This window comes from Sciurus carolinensis, chromosome 9, assembly GCF_902686445.1.
Source record: "Sciurus carolinensis chromosome 9, mSciCar1.2, whole genome shotgun sequence".
NCBI lineage: Eukaryota > Metazoa > Chordata > Mammalia > Rodentia > Sciuridae > Sciurus > Sciurus carolinensis.
Window position 1 is genome coordinate 28,383,868 of NC_062221.1, and position 18,010 is coordinate 28,401,877.

The 18,010-nt window shown below is 40.2% G+C and overlaps 1 protein-coding gene and 1 non-coding gene across 8 annotated transcripts in view; one reads left to right on the top strand and one right to left on the bottom strand.

Annotated features, from left to right (window-relative positions):
- Positions 1 to 18,010, bottom strand: part of Dag1 (dystroglycan 1) — a 67,539-nt gene that overhangs the window by 42,344 nt on the left and 7,185 nt on the right. The window contains exon 1 of one of the 7 annotated variants that reach the window (XM_047564062.1): positions 16,142 to 16,164. The exons of the other annotated variants lie outside the window; for them this stretch is intronic. The gene's annotated coding sequence lies outside the window, so the exon portion shown is untranslated. Of the gene's footprint in view, positions 1 to 16,141; positions 16,165 to 18,010 lie in introns of those variants that run through there. 7 annotated transcript variants of the gene reach the window in all.
- Positions 11,592 to 11,665, top strand: Trnav-cac (transfer RNA valine (anticodon CAC)). The gene has a single exon. It is a non-coding gene; the product is annotated as a tRNA-Val (tRNA).

The window sequence follows — 18,010 nt, forward strand, 5'->3', positions numbered from 1 at the left end:
CCTATAACCCCAGTGCCTAAGGATACTGAGGCTGGAGACAAGTTCAAGGCTTGCCTCAGCAACTTCACAGGATCCTGTCTCAAAAAAACAAGCTGGGGTTGTGGCTCAGTGGTAGAGCACTTGACTAGCACATGTGAAGCACTTGGTTTGATCCTCAGCACCACATAAAAATAAATAAAGGTATTGTGTCCATCTGCAACTTTAAAAATATTTAAATAAATAAATAAAAATAAAAAATAAAAAGGACTGGGGATGTAGCTCATTGGTAGAGTGACTGACTAGTTTGGGCAAAGCCCTGGGTTCAATCTATAGCACTGAAAAAAAAAAAAAAAAAAAAAAAAAAAACAGGAGTTAAACAAGTATATTTAGGGGTCCAGACCACACAGTGAACAGATACTGAAGGAATTAAAACTGGTGCAGCTGAACAAATCCAAGGAATTTCTTATGGCCCAACATACATATATAATCCTCACCAGGGCAAGAACTCGTTTATTAAAACACCCATAATCCTAAATGCTCCAGAACATTTCTCCCAGATCTCCCAGCAAAAGCAAGGAGCACTAGCTCAGAGGCAGTAGTGGCATACAAGGAACCAATGGTACTGGAGTTGTTCTCTTTGCTGGTTTCCTGGTCCCAGCTCTTCTTAGGGTGGCAGCAGTTACAACAGTCCCTGGCTCCACCCTGATACTGTGGCATGAGCTCAAGCACCTGAAGTTGGCCTCTAGCTACTGCCTAACCAGTTTTCTCATCAGTGAAAGGCTGTTTCAAACCTCACAGGGCCACTGTCAGGTGAACTGAGAGTGACAAAACAGTCACTCAGACTGGTGGCTGCACAGACTAAAGCCACAGACTAAGCTCTCCATAAATACTGCCTGTTTCAAAGACTATGGTTTATCCTGTACTCAACAGTCAAAATTAGGACTATCATGTTCTGGATGCTGTGGTACCACAAGGCTGGCAACATGACCCTGGATGCTCACAATAAACCTGCTGAACAGCTAATGTCTCTTTTTCGACATAAAGAAACAAATCCACACCAAGAGATTGAGCCAGAAGTGGAAGACCAGTTCACCAGATTAACTTGCCCAAACCAGAACTGATATACCATGGTCCCAAGCAGCTCACAACTGCTGCCCAGGGACCCAGTTCAACTACTTGAAGAACATAAGACCCTATGTAACTAGACAAAGACATCAGTCACCTGTTCAACTCAATGTTAACTGAGAGCTCTCAGAGCAGCCCTAGGCTTCCTTGTGACATCTGTACACAGAGTCTTCCTCTTCATGACCAAAACTCTCCTCTAGACCAAAAACTGTAAGCAGCTCTATCTTGGAGCCCTTAGACACATCATCCCTCTAATTCCCAACTCAAACAGCACTGATGGAACTGCTCCCTACACACTCAGGGTGTGCAGGGCTCTTTATACCACCCTCGCTGGCTGGCACAAATCAGGTACTCACAAGCATCTGTTAAGTGAAGTTTTTTGGGCTAAGGATGTAGCTCAGCAACAGAGCTCTTGTCTACCATGCATGAGCCCTTGGGTTCCATCCCTAATTCTGCCCAAAAAAGAAAAAAAGGTGGTTTTGGGGCTGGGGATATAGCTCAGTTGGTAGAGTGCCTGCCTTGCATGCACAAGTTCCTGGGTTCAATCCCCAGCACCACAAAAAAAAGGTGTTTTTCTTTTGTTGTTGTTTATTTTTTTCCTAATTCCTCTCTCCTTCCAGATCTCAGCTCCATAAATACTATTTCCTCAGGAAACCTACCCAATAAGGCTCTCTATTATCTAACAGCTTTTCTTCTTCATTAAATTTTCAGAATATGTATAATTACACAACCGGTATGACTCTGTACCAGGTACAGTTAAGAGAAATGAGAAGTTGTGCTCCATTTGTATACAATGGGTCAAAATGCATTCTACTGTCATATATAACTAATTAGAACAAATTTAAAAAAATATCAGAATAGTGAAAACAGGGGCCAGATTTTATTTATTCATATCTAACAACAGTATAGGGAGAATACAGATTCCTATGATATTGGCACCTACCTAAAAACCACCTGCTCCATAGCTTCAAGGGATACTGCACCACTACCTCAAAGCCCTGACTATAGCACAAATAGCACTGCCTCATACAGCCATGCTTCAAGCAGCCCATAATTTAGAGCTAGAGTTTCTCAAGTCGACATTCAAGTATACCCTTCCTCTTTAGAAATCATCTCAGTGATTCTGATAATTTTCCACCAGTTAGGCAGAAATAATTTTTTTTTCTGACACAAGCAGGGTCTGCTATTATTTTGCTTATAAAGTCTATTTTGGAACTGGGGGTATAGTTCTGGGGTGTGTGCTTAACATGTGCAGAGCCCTGGGTTCAATTCCCAGCACCAAAAATAAAATCCATCACATGTTCCTTTTTCCACTGAAAATGAAAGTCAAGAACTGGACACTCAAGAAACTCCTTTATTCAACTGCAACATGATTGCCTTTTTTTTTTTTTTTTGGCCATGCTGAGGAAAGAACACAGGACCTCACATATTAGGCAAAGGCTCTACCACTGAGCTAGACTCCTAATGACATGATTAAGTAACTGAATAGAAAATCAGATTTATCATAAGTTGGGTGTCGTGGCACATGCAGCAACTCAGGAGGTTAAAGAAGGAAAATCACAAGTTCCAGGCCAGACTTGGCAATTTAGCAAAACTCTTTCGTAGAATAAAAAATAAAATGGGACAGGGATGTAGTTCAGTAGTAAAGCCTCTTTGTCTTTAATCCCCAGTGCCACAGGGGAAAAAAGAAAATAAAAATCAAATTTACTGTAAAAGATTTTTCAGTAAATAAAACTACCATGCACCCATATCTAGGTTTCTACATGCCACTCCAAATAAAAGAAACCAAGTACTTGGGAGGATCACTTGAGCCCATGAGTTCAAGACCAGTCTGGGTCAGGGCAGACACCAGGATGGGGCAATAAGTCTGAAAATCGTGTTACATCAGAAAGTCAGGAAGTCCTGGGTACAGTGGCGCACACAAGTAATCCCAGCGGCTCAGAAGGCTGAGGCAGGAGGATCATGAGTTCAAAAGCCAGTCTCAGCAACTTAGCAAGGCACTTAGCAACCCAGTGAGATCCCCTCTCTAATAAAAAATAAAAAGGGGTTAAGGATGTGGCTCAGTGGTTAAGCACCCCTGGTTCAATCCCTAGTACCAAAAAAAAAGAAAGTCAGGAAATGCTCAAACAATAATAAGGATCATCAAAAGAACACAAGAACCAGGGCTGGGGTTGTGGCTCAGTGGTGGAATGCTTACCTAACACGTGTGAGGCACTGTGTTCGATCCTCAGCACCACATAAGAGCCAGTCTCAAGGGGCTCCCCCAACTGACCAAACCTGGGACACTAGGCATCAAAATGAATGCGGATAGGAATATATAATACTGCACCAAGAATTATACATTACACAAACCAATAAATTAAAAAAAGGTGGAATATAAGATAATTCTTCCTTAGAGTAAAATGACACTAATTCCAATACAAGGTTAATGATGGCATTAGAAGGATCATTAGATGCTGAAGTAGAGGGTCAAAGTGATATGACAAACAGAAATTTTACAGTCTCATGTGTTCCCCCATAGGTGACTTAATTAAAAAGGAAAAAATAGAAACTTTACAGTGGAGAAAACTGCAAGGCAGTTTCCCTCAATGAGAGCTGATCATAAGGACAAATCAGTGCCTTGTGCCTATCCATATGGGGCTACTGAAATGCAACTGCAATAAATGAGGAAATCTGAATATGAACTGTAGATTATAATGTTATACCAATATTAAGTCTCCTGATTTTGATAGCTACACCATAGTTACATAAAACAAAGTGCTCATTCTTAGTAAATACAGAACTGAATATCCAGGAATAAAGGGAGGGCTGGGACTCAGTGGTAGAGAGCTTGCATGGCATGCACAAAGCCCTGGGTTCAATCCAGACTGCTGGTGGTAGGTGGAGCAATAAAAGAATAAAGAGGTATGGTGTCTGCCAATTACTTACAGATGGTTCAGGAAAAAAATTACAGATAGGAAAGACAGAATGACAAAACAAAATGTAAAGTAATGTTGAACCCAGATAAAGAGTATTTAAGAATTCCTTGAATTATTTAAATTTTCCTAACAATTTGAAGTTATACCCCAAAAAGTTACAAAAATATAATTTAACCCCTAAAAAGTCATAAAAATATATACACATTAAATGGAAAAAAAAAAAAATAAGCGGTAAGAGGGAAACAGGGCAAGGTCCAACTCCCTCACGGGACCTCCCCAACAGCACAGAGCTATTTACCAACAGAAGAAAAGCAAAGTCTGCAGCTAAGCTCTGTAAACCATGACTACCTATATAATCCTTGTCCTACCACTTACCTGAACACCCCAATGCTTGTCCATTAGGATTCTGGACTTTAAGAACCAAACCTTTAAACAGCACTATTCCACACATATATCCTACCATGTCCCTAAGTCCTCCAAGTTTATGAGGGGAATCATTTTCCTCTGGAAACACTATAAACACAAAATATGCATAAAAGGATTTTGTTTATTTGTCTTAAAAGCAACCTGACCAGAAAGATGTGCTCAGCTGATGAAGGGCAGACTGTCTTCTACACATGTATCAACTGCCAAGTTTCAGGAAAAGGAAGATTCTTGATTTTTTTTTTTTTTTTTTTCTGGTCAACTCTACTATATCCTCCTCTTCCTTGGAAAGTGAAGGACATTGGTTCTTAGATGCCTTGTCCATCTCCTCTGTAGTGTTTTGCTCCCAGATAAGAATCAGATCTTACATGGGGTCTACCAGTGGTTCCCCACCTAGTACTATCCCAGTTGAATTTATTAAAGTTACATTTTTCTTTATAAAACCTGAAGAAAAAAAAAGTAACCTGGTTTATAATGGCAGAAAATGTCACACTGGAGCCTGAAATAAATTACTAAATGGTATTGTTTGCTTTAGATTAAAAATAGTTTCATCTTCCCTTCTCAAGAGCCTTCACTGGGGGGGGGGGGAGAATATGACCAGATCATCACCAAGTTGAGAGGCTCTGGAGCTAAAGAAAGATCCAGGCAAAGAGAATGCAGTATTTGCCAGCACCAGATCCCCTACTTCCAATCCGCCTCACAAAGATAATCATCAATTGTCTGTCCTCTCCTCTGACTTAAGCAAAGTAATTCACAGTGGCGTATGATGGCACACACCTGTAATTCCAGTTACATTCAGTTCCTCAGGAGGCTGAGGCAATCGAACCCAAGGTCTTATTTATGCATGGAAGGCAAGCACTCTACCAACTGAGCTATCTCCCCAGCCCGAGGATCAAAAATTTGACTCCAGCCTGGGCAACTTAGTAAGACCCTGTGTCTCAAAATAAAAAATAAAAAGGACTGAGGATGTAGCTCAGAAATAGAGCAGCCCTAAATTCAATCCCTGGTATCACACATCAACCAATCAGAGACAGAAAAGAGCCAGGCTTAGTAGTACATTACTGAGGAGGCTGAGGCAAAAAGACTGTTAGAGCCTAGGAGTTCAAGGACAGCCCCAAGAACATAAAAGGGGGGAAAAAAAAGTTTGGATTCAAATTTTAAATTTCTGTACAATAAAGGACACCATTAAGAAAGTTTAAAGCCAGTGCCATGGTAACCAGTGCCTATAATCCCAATTGCTCAGTAGGCTGAGGCGAGTTCAAGATGACCTTGGACAGTACTTAAAAAGTAAATATTTCCAGTACTTAAAAAAAAAAATTATGTGATTGATTGTTGTGTTGGCATTGGGAATTGAACTTGGGGGCGCTCTACCACTGAGCTATATCCCCAGTCCCTTTTTATTCTTTTTTTTAATGTTGAGACAGGGTCTCATTAAGTAGCCCAGGTTGGCCTTGAACTTGTGATCCTCCTGCCTCAACCTCCTGAGTAGCTGAGAAACACGTCACTACACCCAGCTCTTTTTATTTCATCCTAAAAGCTCAAATGGTATCACGTACTTCATAACTGTCACTTTGTTTTTTTGTGCGTGCTGTGACTGAACCCAAGTCTTCACTACTGGGTTACCCAACCCAGCCCTACTCCTCATAAATTTACTAGAACTGGGAGTCCTCAGCCCCTGTGAGGCTCCACCTCCTCCTCACTTGCTTCTGCCTTTGTGTGGCACATTCAAGTATTTAAGTATCTTGCAAGTTTTGCTCTCAATGGTACTCCCTCACCCTATTCTTACATTCTTCTGAGAACAAATCTGAAAATAAAAATCCTAGATGTGAAAATGCTGGGTTCAAAGAGTATTTACAGCTGGGTACAGTGGTACACACCTATACTACCAGCTACTACAGAGGCTGAGGCAGGAGAATTTCAAGTTTGAGTCCAGTCTCAGCAACTTAGTAAGGCCCTAAGTAACTTAGTAAGACCCAGTCTCAAAATAAAGAACAAAAAGGACTGGGATGTGACTCAGTGGTAAAGCACCTCTGGATTCAATCAGTACCAAAAAACAAAAAATAAAAAGAATTTTAAAAATTTTTAAAGGGCTGGGGATGTGCTCAGTGGTAAAATACCTCTGGATTCAATCAGTACCAAAAAATAAAAAATAAAACAGAATTTTAAATTTTTTTAAGGGCTGAGGATGTGCTCAGTGGTATAGCGCCCCTGAGTTCAATCTCAAGTATCTAAAACAAAAACAAAGGCTAAGTACATTGGAAATGATACTGGCAAAATGCCTTCTAATATATACTCCCACCTAAAGATATGAATGATGTTTCCCTTACTTTCATTAATATTGAGTTATTGTCAAACTGTCATCAATAACATGAAAAGAGGGGCTGAGGAAATAGCTCAGCTGGTAGAGTGCTTGTCTTGCAAGTGCAAGGCCCTGAGTTCAATCCCCAGTACCGCAAAAAAAAATAAATAAATAAAAAATATGAAAAGGAAGGAGGAGGAAGGTGGGGCATATTGAAACAAGAAGTTTGCCCTTCTTATACTGCTTGATTAATGGGCATGGTGGGTAGATGTCATAAATGGAAGTAAAGACACTTAATAGTTAGCCAGCATGAGAACACAGGACGGGGAGCTTCTAGATGACTAATGAATCAAAACACAGCACAGTTTTTCTAGTCAAATTTGACAACCTCAAAGGAAAACTGCTATCAAGAATGTATGAACTTGGAGGAACTTTAGATTATGTAGCAGGAAATGAGAGGGAGGAGGGGTATGAAAAATGATGGAATGAAACAGATAATTATCCTATGTACATGTATGATTACACAAATAGTATGAGTCTACATCGTGTACAAGCACAGAAACAAAATGATGTACCCCATTTGTGTACAATGAATCAAAATGCAGTCTGTAAGAAATAAAAATAAATAAATAAATAACTTTTTTAAGAAAAAGAACTTATGAACTTGCTGGGCTCAGTGGCACACACTTGTAATTCCAGTGACTTGGGAGGCTGAGAAAGGAGGATCACAAGTTTTAGACCAAGCTGGATAATTTAGCAAAACCCTGACTCACAATAAAATAAAAAAGACCAGGTAGCCAGGCATGGTGGCACACATCTGTAATCCCAGGTAAGGGAGCTGAGACAGGAAGATTCCAATTTCAAGGTTAGCCTCAGCAACTCAGCAAGGCCCTAAGCAACTTAGTGAGACCCTGTCTTAAAATAAAAAATTAAAAAAAAAAAAGGCGGGGAGGGGGGAGCTGGGGAAGTAGATCAGTTGTAAAACACCTCTGGGTTCAATCCCCAGTTTAAAAAAAAAAAAAAAAAAACTGAAGCTATAGCTCAGTGGTAGAGCAAGTGCAAGACCTCAGCACAAAAATAAAAAGAATTTATGGGCTTTTTCTGGGGATGTAGCTCAAAGGTAGGGTGCTTGCTTAGCATTCATGAGGTCCTGAGTTCAATCCCCCAGTCCAACAATTAATAACAACAATTTATGAGCTAATTATTCCAAATAACAAGGCACCTGTGGTGCTTTATGCAAAAGCCTCACACTTGTCCTATCACTGAGCTACATTCCCAGCCCTATTTCATTTAAGACAGGGTTTTGCTCAGTTACTCAACCTGGCCTGAAACTTACAATCCTCCTAGAGTCCAGAGAGTATTTTTAGGTTCACAAAATTTAATCTTCATATTGTAGTTTCACTGGTCTGAAAAACATTAACCATTACTAAATCAAATATCTAAATCTAACTATGTTGCCTGTCATCCTTTGAATGATATGCAGGGATGCTGATAAAAGGAATGATGGGAGTCCAGCTGTCCTAAAGGTCACCCTTTAGGATCTTGGGACACTGAAGAAGGAATAATGTGTCCCATGCCAGTACAGCCATTGAGGACAGACCGCTGTATGCCTAAACCCATCAGACCACTTTCACCTCTCATCTTTCTCTCTAATCAGTTTAACTTGTGCACATGAACAATTAACCCAACAGAAACAAATACCCACAACAGGGTCTGACATTCCTGCCACCCACCAAAGCACAAAAATATATCTAACTGAACACTTATTATCTAAGCATTTTACATGTAAATTATACTTGTTTAAAAAAATATTGATATCAATAAAATCAAATACTACTACTAGGTTATTAGGAGATTTAGTGAAATTTCTTTATTCATGTAAGCGATTTTCAGTGTGAGGAATGAGAAAACTCAGCCTCTGGCCTAGTAATTTGGTGTGGGGCCTGTTACCTGCCAGTCACCCAAAAGGGACTCCTGAGGACCTTTGCTGCTAGTCAATCACTAACATGACAGAATATGAGAGGTGCCCACACAGAAAACAAGCCTTAACTAAAGCTTTACCAGCTTAATCACAAACTAGAGTTGTGGCTTTGACCTCTCCAAATTCTGGATAATCAATTTTTATGTATGTATGTATGTATGTATGTTTATGTGGTGTGCATATGTATGTATGTAAATTTACGTGGTGCTGAGGATCAAACCCAATGCCTCACGCATGCAAGGCAAGTGGTCTACTACTGAGCTACTGTCCCAACCCTGGGTAATCAATTTTTAAAGGTAGTGATATAAATCTCTCCTATAGGAGAACAAGCCCTCCCCTCACCACCCAGATTGATGCTGGTGGCCTGACACTCAAGCAGCTCCCAACAATGCCCTGAATCCTCTCCAGCCCTTCCTCCAAAAGGGCCCATGCCTTCCTGGCTCTGGAATTCCTGACATTCTGAAATTCCTTACAACCCTCAGAAAACTTGGATCAAAAAATAAAACAAAACCTAGTCTAGAGGATGGAGGTGCAGCTCAGGGGTAGAATGTGTGCTTAGCACACACAAGGCTCTGGGTTCAGTCCTCAGCACAACTACCACCACCACCAACAACAACAAAAAACAATCTACTACCTTAGGCCTAAGTTACTAGGTGGATGGACACACAAGATACAAAAATATGAATGTACTTGGCTTCAAAATTATTTAAAGTAAATTAATTTTATTTATTATTTTTTAGTACTAGGGATTGAACCCAAGGGTGCTTAGCCACATCCCCAGCTGTTGTTGTTGTTGTGTTTTTGGGTTTTGTTTTGTTTTTGTTTTGTTTTTTGGAGACAGGCTCTCACCAGGTTGCTTACAGCCTTGCTAAATTGCTAAAGCTGATCCTCCTGCCTCAGGCTCCTTGACTACTGGGATTACAGTCATGCACTATTATACCCAGCTAGTAAATGAAACTTCAAATGAAAGATAATAGCAAAACAAAGACACTATAGGAACTTGTGTTAAATGTCCCATCCTATAAGGCAAATCTTTGTACCCAGAACTTGAGACTAGAAGCAAGGCTATGATACAACAGCCCATAGAATCTTCCCCTATTTACCCAGCCCACCTTGCCTAGTTACAAGGTTATGCCCTATATGGAGAAGAAAGGAAATCCTCTAAAGTAACTTTCAAACACATTTTTTTTTAAAATCTGTAAAATGAAGGGCTGGGGAGGTAGCTCATGATTTAGTGCTTGCTAGCATGTGCAAGGATCTAGATTCCATTCCCAACACTACAAAGTTTGTAAAATGCAAAATAATAGGACAGAGTTTGAGGCAACCATTTAAATCACTGGGACTAACCCCTTGTTTCATAGACAGGGAAATCCAGGCATCCACAGTTCCCCAGATGATGAGCAATCAAGCAGTATATGAACCCCTCTCCCTAATCCTCAAAGAACTTTTTCCAGTCAAAACATTATAAAATAAAAAGAGCTAGAAGGACAGGAAAACTGAAGACGGGACAAGACAGGGGACAGATAATCCAGGGCAAGAAAGCTGAAAATTAGGAGAGAGGGGTAATGTGAATCAGGAGGAGGGAGGGCCTTAAGAGGGGTTCAGTACTATGAACCCAACCCTATGAATCCAGGTTTCTCCTCTTGCAACACCTGTCACCCCAGTGCTGAGGAGATTGGTTTCATGAGGACTGCTGGGCAGCCTCTCCTCAGGTCCTACAGTCCTCCACAAAATTAGTGTTCTAGGTACCTATCATGAGCAAAGTACATGACAAGAGATAGCCAGTATGCCTAAAGAAAAGACTCAAACCACTTCCAGCCTTACCAAAGGAACCAAACCTGAGGCTGATCCAAGGCTTTGGATCCAGGTGTTAGCTCACAGGAAATACAGAAAGAGCAACCATTATGCTAACTCTGGACTGTAGAGAACTCTTTAGGCTTAGATTCTCCAGCAGACAATGATAAGAAAAAGGAAAAGGGGAAACTGTGCCCTTCAATAGATGAATGGATAAAGAAACTGTGGTATATATACACAATGGAATATTCGTCGTAAAGAAGAATAAAATTATGGCATTTGCTAGTAAATGGATGAAGTTGGAAAATGAAAATATGCTAACTGAAATAGACCAAGTCCAAAAAACCAAAGGCCAAATGTTTTCTCTGATAAGTGGATGATGATACATAATGAGGAGGGGTAGCTGGGGTGGGGGGAGTAGAATGAAGGAACTTTGGGTGGTATAGAGGAAAATGGGGCGGGAGGTGGTAGGGGAAGGAAAGATAGAATGAGACAGACAGTTATTACCCTATGTATATGTATGATTACATGAATGATGTGAATCTACATTGTGTACAACCATAGAAATGAAAAAGTTGTACCCCATTTGTGTACGATGAATCAAAATGCAGTCTGTAAAAATAAAATAATTTAAATAAAAGAAAAATTAAATTTAAAAATATACATAAAGCTTAAAAAAAAAAAAAAAAAAGAAGGGGAAATTGTAGATGAAAGAGACTTTAAAATACAGGTGCATGTGTGGTGGCATGCACCTGTAAGCCCAGCAGCTTAGGAGGCTTAGGCAGAAGGATGGCAAGTTGGAGGCCAATCTCAGTGATTTTGTGAGACTCTCAACAATTTAGCAAGACCCTATCTCAAAATAAAAAATAAAAAGGACTAGAGCTTTAACTCAGTGGTAAAGTACCCTGGGTTTTACAGTCAGTACACACACAAAAAAGGAGAATTGCAAGTTTGAGGCAGCCTGGGTAACTTAGCAAAACCCTATTTCAAAATAAAATAAAATAGGCTGAGATTATACAAGAGGCCCATAAAAAGGAAGAAAAATACTTGATTAAAAAATATCTTGGGAGGCTGGGGATATAGCTCAGTTGGTAGAGTGCTTGCCTCACAAGCACAAGGCCCTGGGTTCAATCCCCAGTACCGCAAAAAAAAAAAAAAAAAAACTTGGGGCTGGGGTTGTGGCTCAGTGGTAGAGCACTTGCCTAGGATGTGTGAGGCATTGGGTTCAATCCTCAGCACTACATATAAATAAAATAAAGGTCCATTTACAACTAAAAAATATTTTAGAAAAAAGAAAACAACCTTAAAATGTATGTTATAAATTACAAATAATCTTAACCCAATCACCCATAATCTTTCAGGGGTGTGAATTTTTTTTTTTTTTTGTACCATGGATTAAACCCAGGGCATTCAACCTTTGAGCCACAACCCAACCCCAGCCCATTTTTTTTGTTTTGTTTTGTTTTTTCAATTTTGAGACAGGATCTCCCTAAATTGCTTAGAGCCTTGCTAAGTTGCTGAGGCTGGCTTTGAACTTGTGATTCTCCTGCCTCTGCCTCCTAGCAGCTGGCATTATAGATGTTTGCCACCACACCCAGCATCATGAGTGTAAATTTCTATGCTTAGATACACAAAGAACACATAGGACACAGATTATACCAGCAGGCTAGAATGGATATCACTATGTTCACCACTGGGTGTTTTGCTTTCTCCACCCCACAATCTGAATCTAATAGAACCACCAAGGTCAATAATTCCCTCACAATAACAAGGAATCTGGGTTGTAGTGCCTATAGTAAAAATGGACTGACTTCCACACAGAGATTAATTCTCTTTCCACTGAGAAGTTACTTAGCTCTGATACAGTGGCCTTCCCTCCCTTGCTTGTATTGCTCTGTCCCAGAACCAGCAGCCCTGTGGGCTCTGCTTCCCCTCTCCTATCAGAGAAGTTAGAGTGAACATTTGGGGCTTATTATTAGTCCTTCTCCAGTGATATGTATCATTCTCTTATCTGATAAATATCAATAAGCTCTACCCTCCCAGGCACAAAAGTCAGAGATTAAATGCCTCCCATTATCTAGAATTCATCTGGAGTCTTCACAAAGAAACCAGATGCTAGATCCTCCCAACATGAAAGCAGAAAATATGGTCCTTCATCACCTGGCATCTGAAACCTAATTTTTAGCCTTTGGAACAATCATTCTCTACTCAGAAGTTGGACACTAGTGTTTGTATCCTTGTCCTCCTTACACCCTGATACTTGCCTAAATGCTCTGGCTCAATTTGTCCCTCAAAGAGTCAGAAAGCCCAAATAGTTCAGGTTTCAGGTTTCTAGGGAAGATGATGACTATACAGAGTAAGGGTCACACAATCCATGCTAAATTTAACCCACTGCTGGACACAGTGGTGCACATCTGCAATCCCAACAACTTGGGAGGTTGAGGCAGGAGGATCTCAAGTAAAATAAAAAATAAAAAGTGGTGGGTACATAGTGGTAAAAGCACCCTGGGTTAAATCCCCAGTACCAAAAAAAAAAAAAAAAAGGGAAAATGAGGGCTGAGGGCAATAAAGTGTTCACCAAACACTTTACCTGGCTGAGGTTCTTAGATTCAACCCTAAGCACAAGAAGGGAGTAAAAAAAAAAAAAAAAAAGACAAAAATCAGAGGGCAAACAAATTATAAGTATCATCTTCCAGAACACTCCTGAACAACAGGGCAGCATGTTAGGAAGCAACAGCTTGCTGGTCTCCCAGTTCCTCACCCAGTGACCACAACAGACCAGAGAGGCCACAGCAGAGAACTGACATTGAAGTCACAATGGGCCCCATTCTCCCTAGAAGCCCAGGGCAGGATGGAAGAAGGGAGGCCAGGACATTCCTTCACCCCCTCACAAAGTGAGAAAGGGCACAGGCAGCCTGAGGCATCAGAGGCCTACAAAGGAAGAAAGTAATCATCCTTTCCAACTGTAGGAGACCCCACCCCCACCCCCCAAAATAGAAGGGTGACCTAAGGTGTATCTGATATAATCAGGGGGCTTCTATGGCCCACACAGGAGACTCCTCCTCAGCAATATCCAACTAGAAGGGGAAAAAAATCTCAGGGCTTTGAGAAGTCAGGGAACTCTACAGGCCCTGTCAGTTCAAAGCTGGCACTGCAAGCAAAAGACTAAATCAACTTCTGCTAAGGATTTTTTTCCTACACCAAGGAATCCAGTCACTTTCTAAACTACTTTTAAAACTACACATTTTTAGACTGGAAAACGTAGTGTTTTAGGTCTATACTACTGACCCTTCTGAGAAAATATTGTGATCTTTTCTAGTCAGGTGCGATGGCACAGGTTAAGCAGAAGCAAATCTAGTAGCACAAACCCGGAGCAGGAAAGAGTGAGACAGGAATCCTACTGTTATCTATTTATGACTTTAATTAAATCCATTTTTAGATCTTTAGGAAAGAGTTTCTCTTCAAGTCTCCTCCTACCAAATTTCTTTAGTCAACTTAATCTTTCCAACATTGCTCAGAAGTCTAAAAATATAGCCAGGCTGGGTGGTGCACTCCCAGTAGCTCAGGAGACTGAGGCAGGAGGATGGAAAGTTCAAAACCAGACTCAGCAAAAAGCAAGGTGCTAAGCAACTCAGGGAGGCCCTGTTTCTAAATAAAGTATAAAATAGGGCTTGGGACGTGGCTCAGAGGTTGAATGTCCCTGAGTTCAATCCCAGGTACCCACCCCCCCACCAAAAAAATGTCTAAAAATATAAAGGATATTTTCAGTTACACATGGTGGCACAAGCCTATAATCCCAGTTACTCAGGAAGCTGAGGCAGGGAGATCTCAAGTTCAGTCAGCCTTAACAACTTAGTGAGATCTGTCTCAAAGTAAAAGATAGAAAGGGCTGGGGACAAAGTTCAGTGGGAGAGCATCCCTTGGTTCAATTCCCAGTACCACCCAAAAAAAAAAAAAAAAAAAAAAAATTTTATCAAACCTCATTTCCTTATTTTCCCCTAGACCCAGAGTCTACCCCTATTCAAGAGTCATTCAGCAAGGTTACTCCACTATAAATACTTGTAGTAAGGAAGGCTGCCTGAGGTCAGGGCAGATCTGACTACAAAGACAATCTACCATCCCAAGAAATAGTAATGAGATGAACATTTCATGGAAATATCCCATAGTGAAATTAAGGCCCCAAAAATGGATGGTGTCCCAGGTTCTGATTAATATCCAAACAAAAAGAAAATGCTATTTAGAATTCCATTGTTGGCTACATCATTTTTCTTGACAAAAACTGGGTAGAGAAATCAACCCAGACCTGGAGAACAACTGAGCTAATTAAGAAAGGTGTTTATGAAAACCAAGGTAGAACTGGTTCAGTTCTGCCATAGATAACCTTGGAATCTTCTTAAGCAATCCCCTATCAACCTCTGGGATGCCCAGCGGGGGATGATGCTTCCTGCACAGTGAAAAGGCCAGAGATAACCAGAATACTTGCAATTTCAAACAAGAAGAATGTCTTCAAATTCCATTATTCTATTTCAATGCATATATACCAATTAGTGAAAAGAATTCTATAAAAGGAGTTTCCCACACTTCATGTACAAACTTCCATAGAAATGAAGAGCAAACACCAAAATATGGAACAAGCTGGGCACTGGCTACTACTTCCCTGAATATAATACATCCTTCCAAGTATTACACTTGTCCTTGACCTTTCCTCCAACTGGTACACTCCCCTAAAGACTGTGACTGCCTCAAGAAGAATAATTTGTGCACGTGCCCCCAAGGGCAGGCAACAAAGACTCAGTCTCTACATGACTATAAAAATCACAAATCATGCCACTTTAGGAAGGGGAAATGGAAGCTGAAGGGATGAGTGGAAGCAAGATTTTTTTTTTTTTTTTCTGTATAAGCCTTCTGAACATTTTAAGTTTGTACCATGAGTTGTATTTCCTATTTAAAAAAAGAAAAAGTCTGGTTAGGTATGACTATAATCCCAACAACTCAGGAGAATAAGGCAGGAGGATCGCAATTTCAAGGCTAGCCTCAGAAACTTAGTGAGACCCTGTCTCAATATTACCCTGTGTGCATATACGATTACAAGACCAGTGTGATTCTACAAGATGTACAACCAGAAGAATGAGAAGTTACACTCCATTTATGTATTGTGTCAAAATGCATTTCCACTGGGGCTAGGGCTGTAGCCTAGTGGTAGAGCACTTGACTATGTGTGTGAGGCACTGGGTTTGATCCTCAGTACCACATAAAAATTAAAAATTAAATAAAGGTGTTGTGTCCATCTACAACTAAAAATTTTTTTAAAATGTCATTTCTACTGTCATTTTCTTTTATAAAAAGAATAAAGAAAATTCAAATTTCATAAGAAATAATCTTAAAAGTTTGTTAAAAAATAATATTTTAAGGGGTAGGGGGCTGCTTATGTAGCTCAATGGTTAAACACCTCTGAGATCAATCCCCAGTACAAAAATTAAAAAGTCTGGGAATGTAGCTCTCTCTATAGACATATTATTTGACAGTTTTCCCCCCACTATTTTAAATGACTGCTTTAAATGTCTGTGACTAATCATTTGCCAAGTACATGTTTATTTCTCATCTTTTTTTCAAGTATCTTACCTCACCTCCTAGTGCTAAGCAGTTTTAAAAGCCTTATCTTCCTGGAGAGCAGAGGCCCTGCAGGAAAAGAAGGAAGCAATACTGGTGAATGACCACAATAAAAACAGAATTACACCACACTGAACACCACACCAAAAGAAAATGGGAATGTTACTTCAGTGTCCTAATTAGTTGCCTTTCTTTGTCAAAAATCATAATTCTAAGGAAAATGTTTTCCATACCGTCCCTTCAAGACTAAAAATTATGAAGTTCCAAAGATGCAAAATTAATTCCTTTTTTATCCCAGTAACTGGGAATTGAACCCAGGCAAACTGTACAACAGAGCTACATGCCCAGCCCGTCTTTCTTTGAGACAGGGTCTCCCAAAGTTGCCAAGGCTAACCTTAGTTGGGATTACAGGTATGCAGGTATGCACCAATGCACCCAAGACCAATATATTTTGGACAATGGTATTTTTCTGTTCTTTTTCTTTCTTTCTTTCTTTCTTTTTTTGAGACAGGATGTTGTTTGTGTTGCCCAAGCTGGTCTTAAACATGCAGGCTCAAGTGATTCTCTCCACTTCGCATCCTGAGTGCTGGGGGACTACTAGACAATGGTATTTTAAAAAACAATTAGTTTTCAAGTCCCACATGGGGGTGCCCGTCTGTAATTCCAGGAGCTTGGTAGGCTGAGGTAGGAGGATCTTAAATTCACTCAGTCACAGCAATTCAGCAAGGTCCTATGCAACTTAGCAGGACCTTGTTTCAAAAAAAACAACATAAAAATGGTTGGGAATGTGGTTCAGTGGTAGAGTGTTTGCCTAGCATGCATGAAATCCTGGGTTTGATCACCAACAAAATAAAAAAATAAATAAATAAAATAAAAAGCTTTCAATCACCAATACTGAAAAATAAAAATAAAAACAAATAATTAGCTTAAGAAGTTAGGGTTGGGGAGATAGCTCAGCTGGTAAAAGTGCTTGCCTCACAAGCATAAGGCCCTGAGTTCGATCCCCAGTACCGCAAAAAAAAAAAAAAAAAAAAAAAAAGGCAGTTATAACTTGGGGTTGGGGATATAGCTCAGTTGGTAAAGTGCTTGCCTCACATGCACAAGGTCATGGGTTCAATCCCCAGCACAGGGGAAAAAAAAAGTTGTAACTTAACCAGGCTCAGTAGTGCATACCTATAATCACAGCCACCTGGGAGACTGAGGCAGGCAGATCACAGAGGCCAGTCGGGAAACTTAGCAATACACTATCACAAAAATAAACAGAGCAGATGCCTGGCTTACACCACCAGTGACTCAGGAGGCTCAGGCAGGAGAATCCTAAACTCAAGATCCGTCTCAGCAATTTAGTGAGGCCCTGTCTCAAAATATTTTTTTTTTAAAAAAGGGCTAGGGATGTGGCTCAGCAGTTAAGTGCCCCTGGGTTTAATTATCTACTGCTAAAAAATAAAAAATAAAAAAGAGTTGAGTATGTAGCTCATTGGTAAAGCACCCTTGACTTTAATCTCTCGTATAAGAAAAAAAGGTGTAACTGAGAAGCAAAGCCTCAATACTATTAAATGTAGTACCTCAGGACATACAAGATAAAGATATTTAGTTATCCTGCAGGGTGCTGTGGCTCTTGCCTATAATTCCAGTGGCTGGAGAGGTCGAGGCAGGAGAATCACAAGTTCAAAGACAGCCTCAGCAACTTAGTGAGGCCCTAAGCAACTCATGAGACCCTGTCTCTAAATAAAATGCAAAAAAGGGCTGGAGATGTGGCTCAGTGGTTAAAGGCCCCTGAGTTCAATCCCTGGTACCAAAAAAAAAAAAAAAAGATATTCAGTTATAAGAGTGATTTTGTAAAAACATATATGAGAGGTCAGGGATTTTATTCCCAGCACT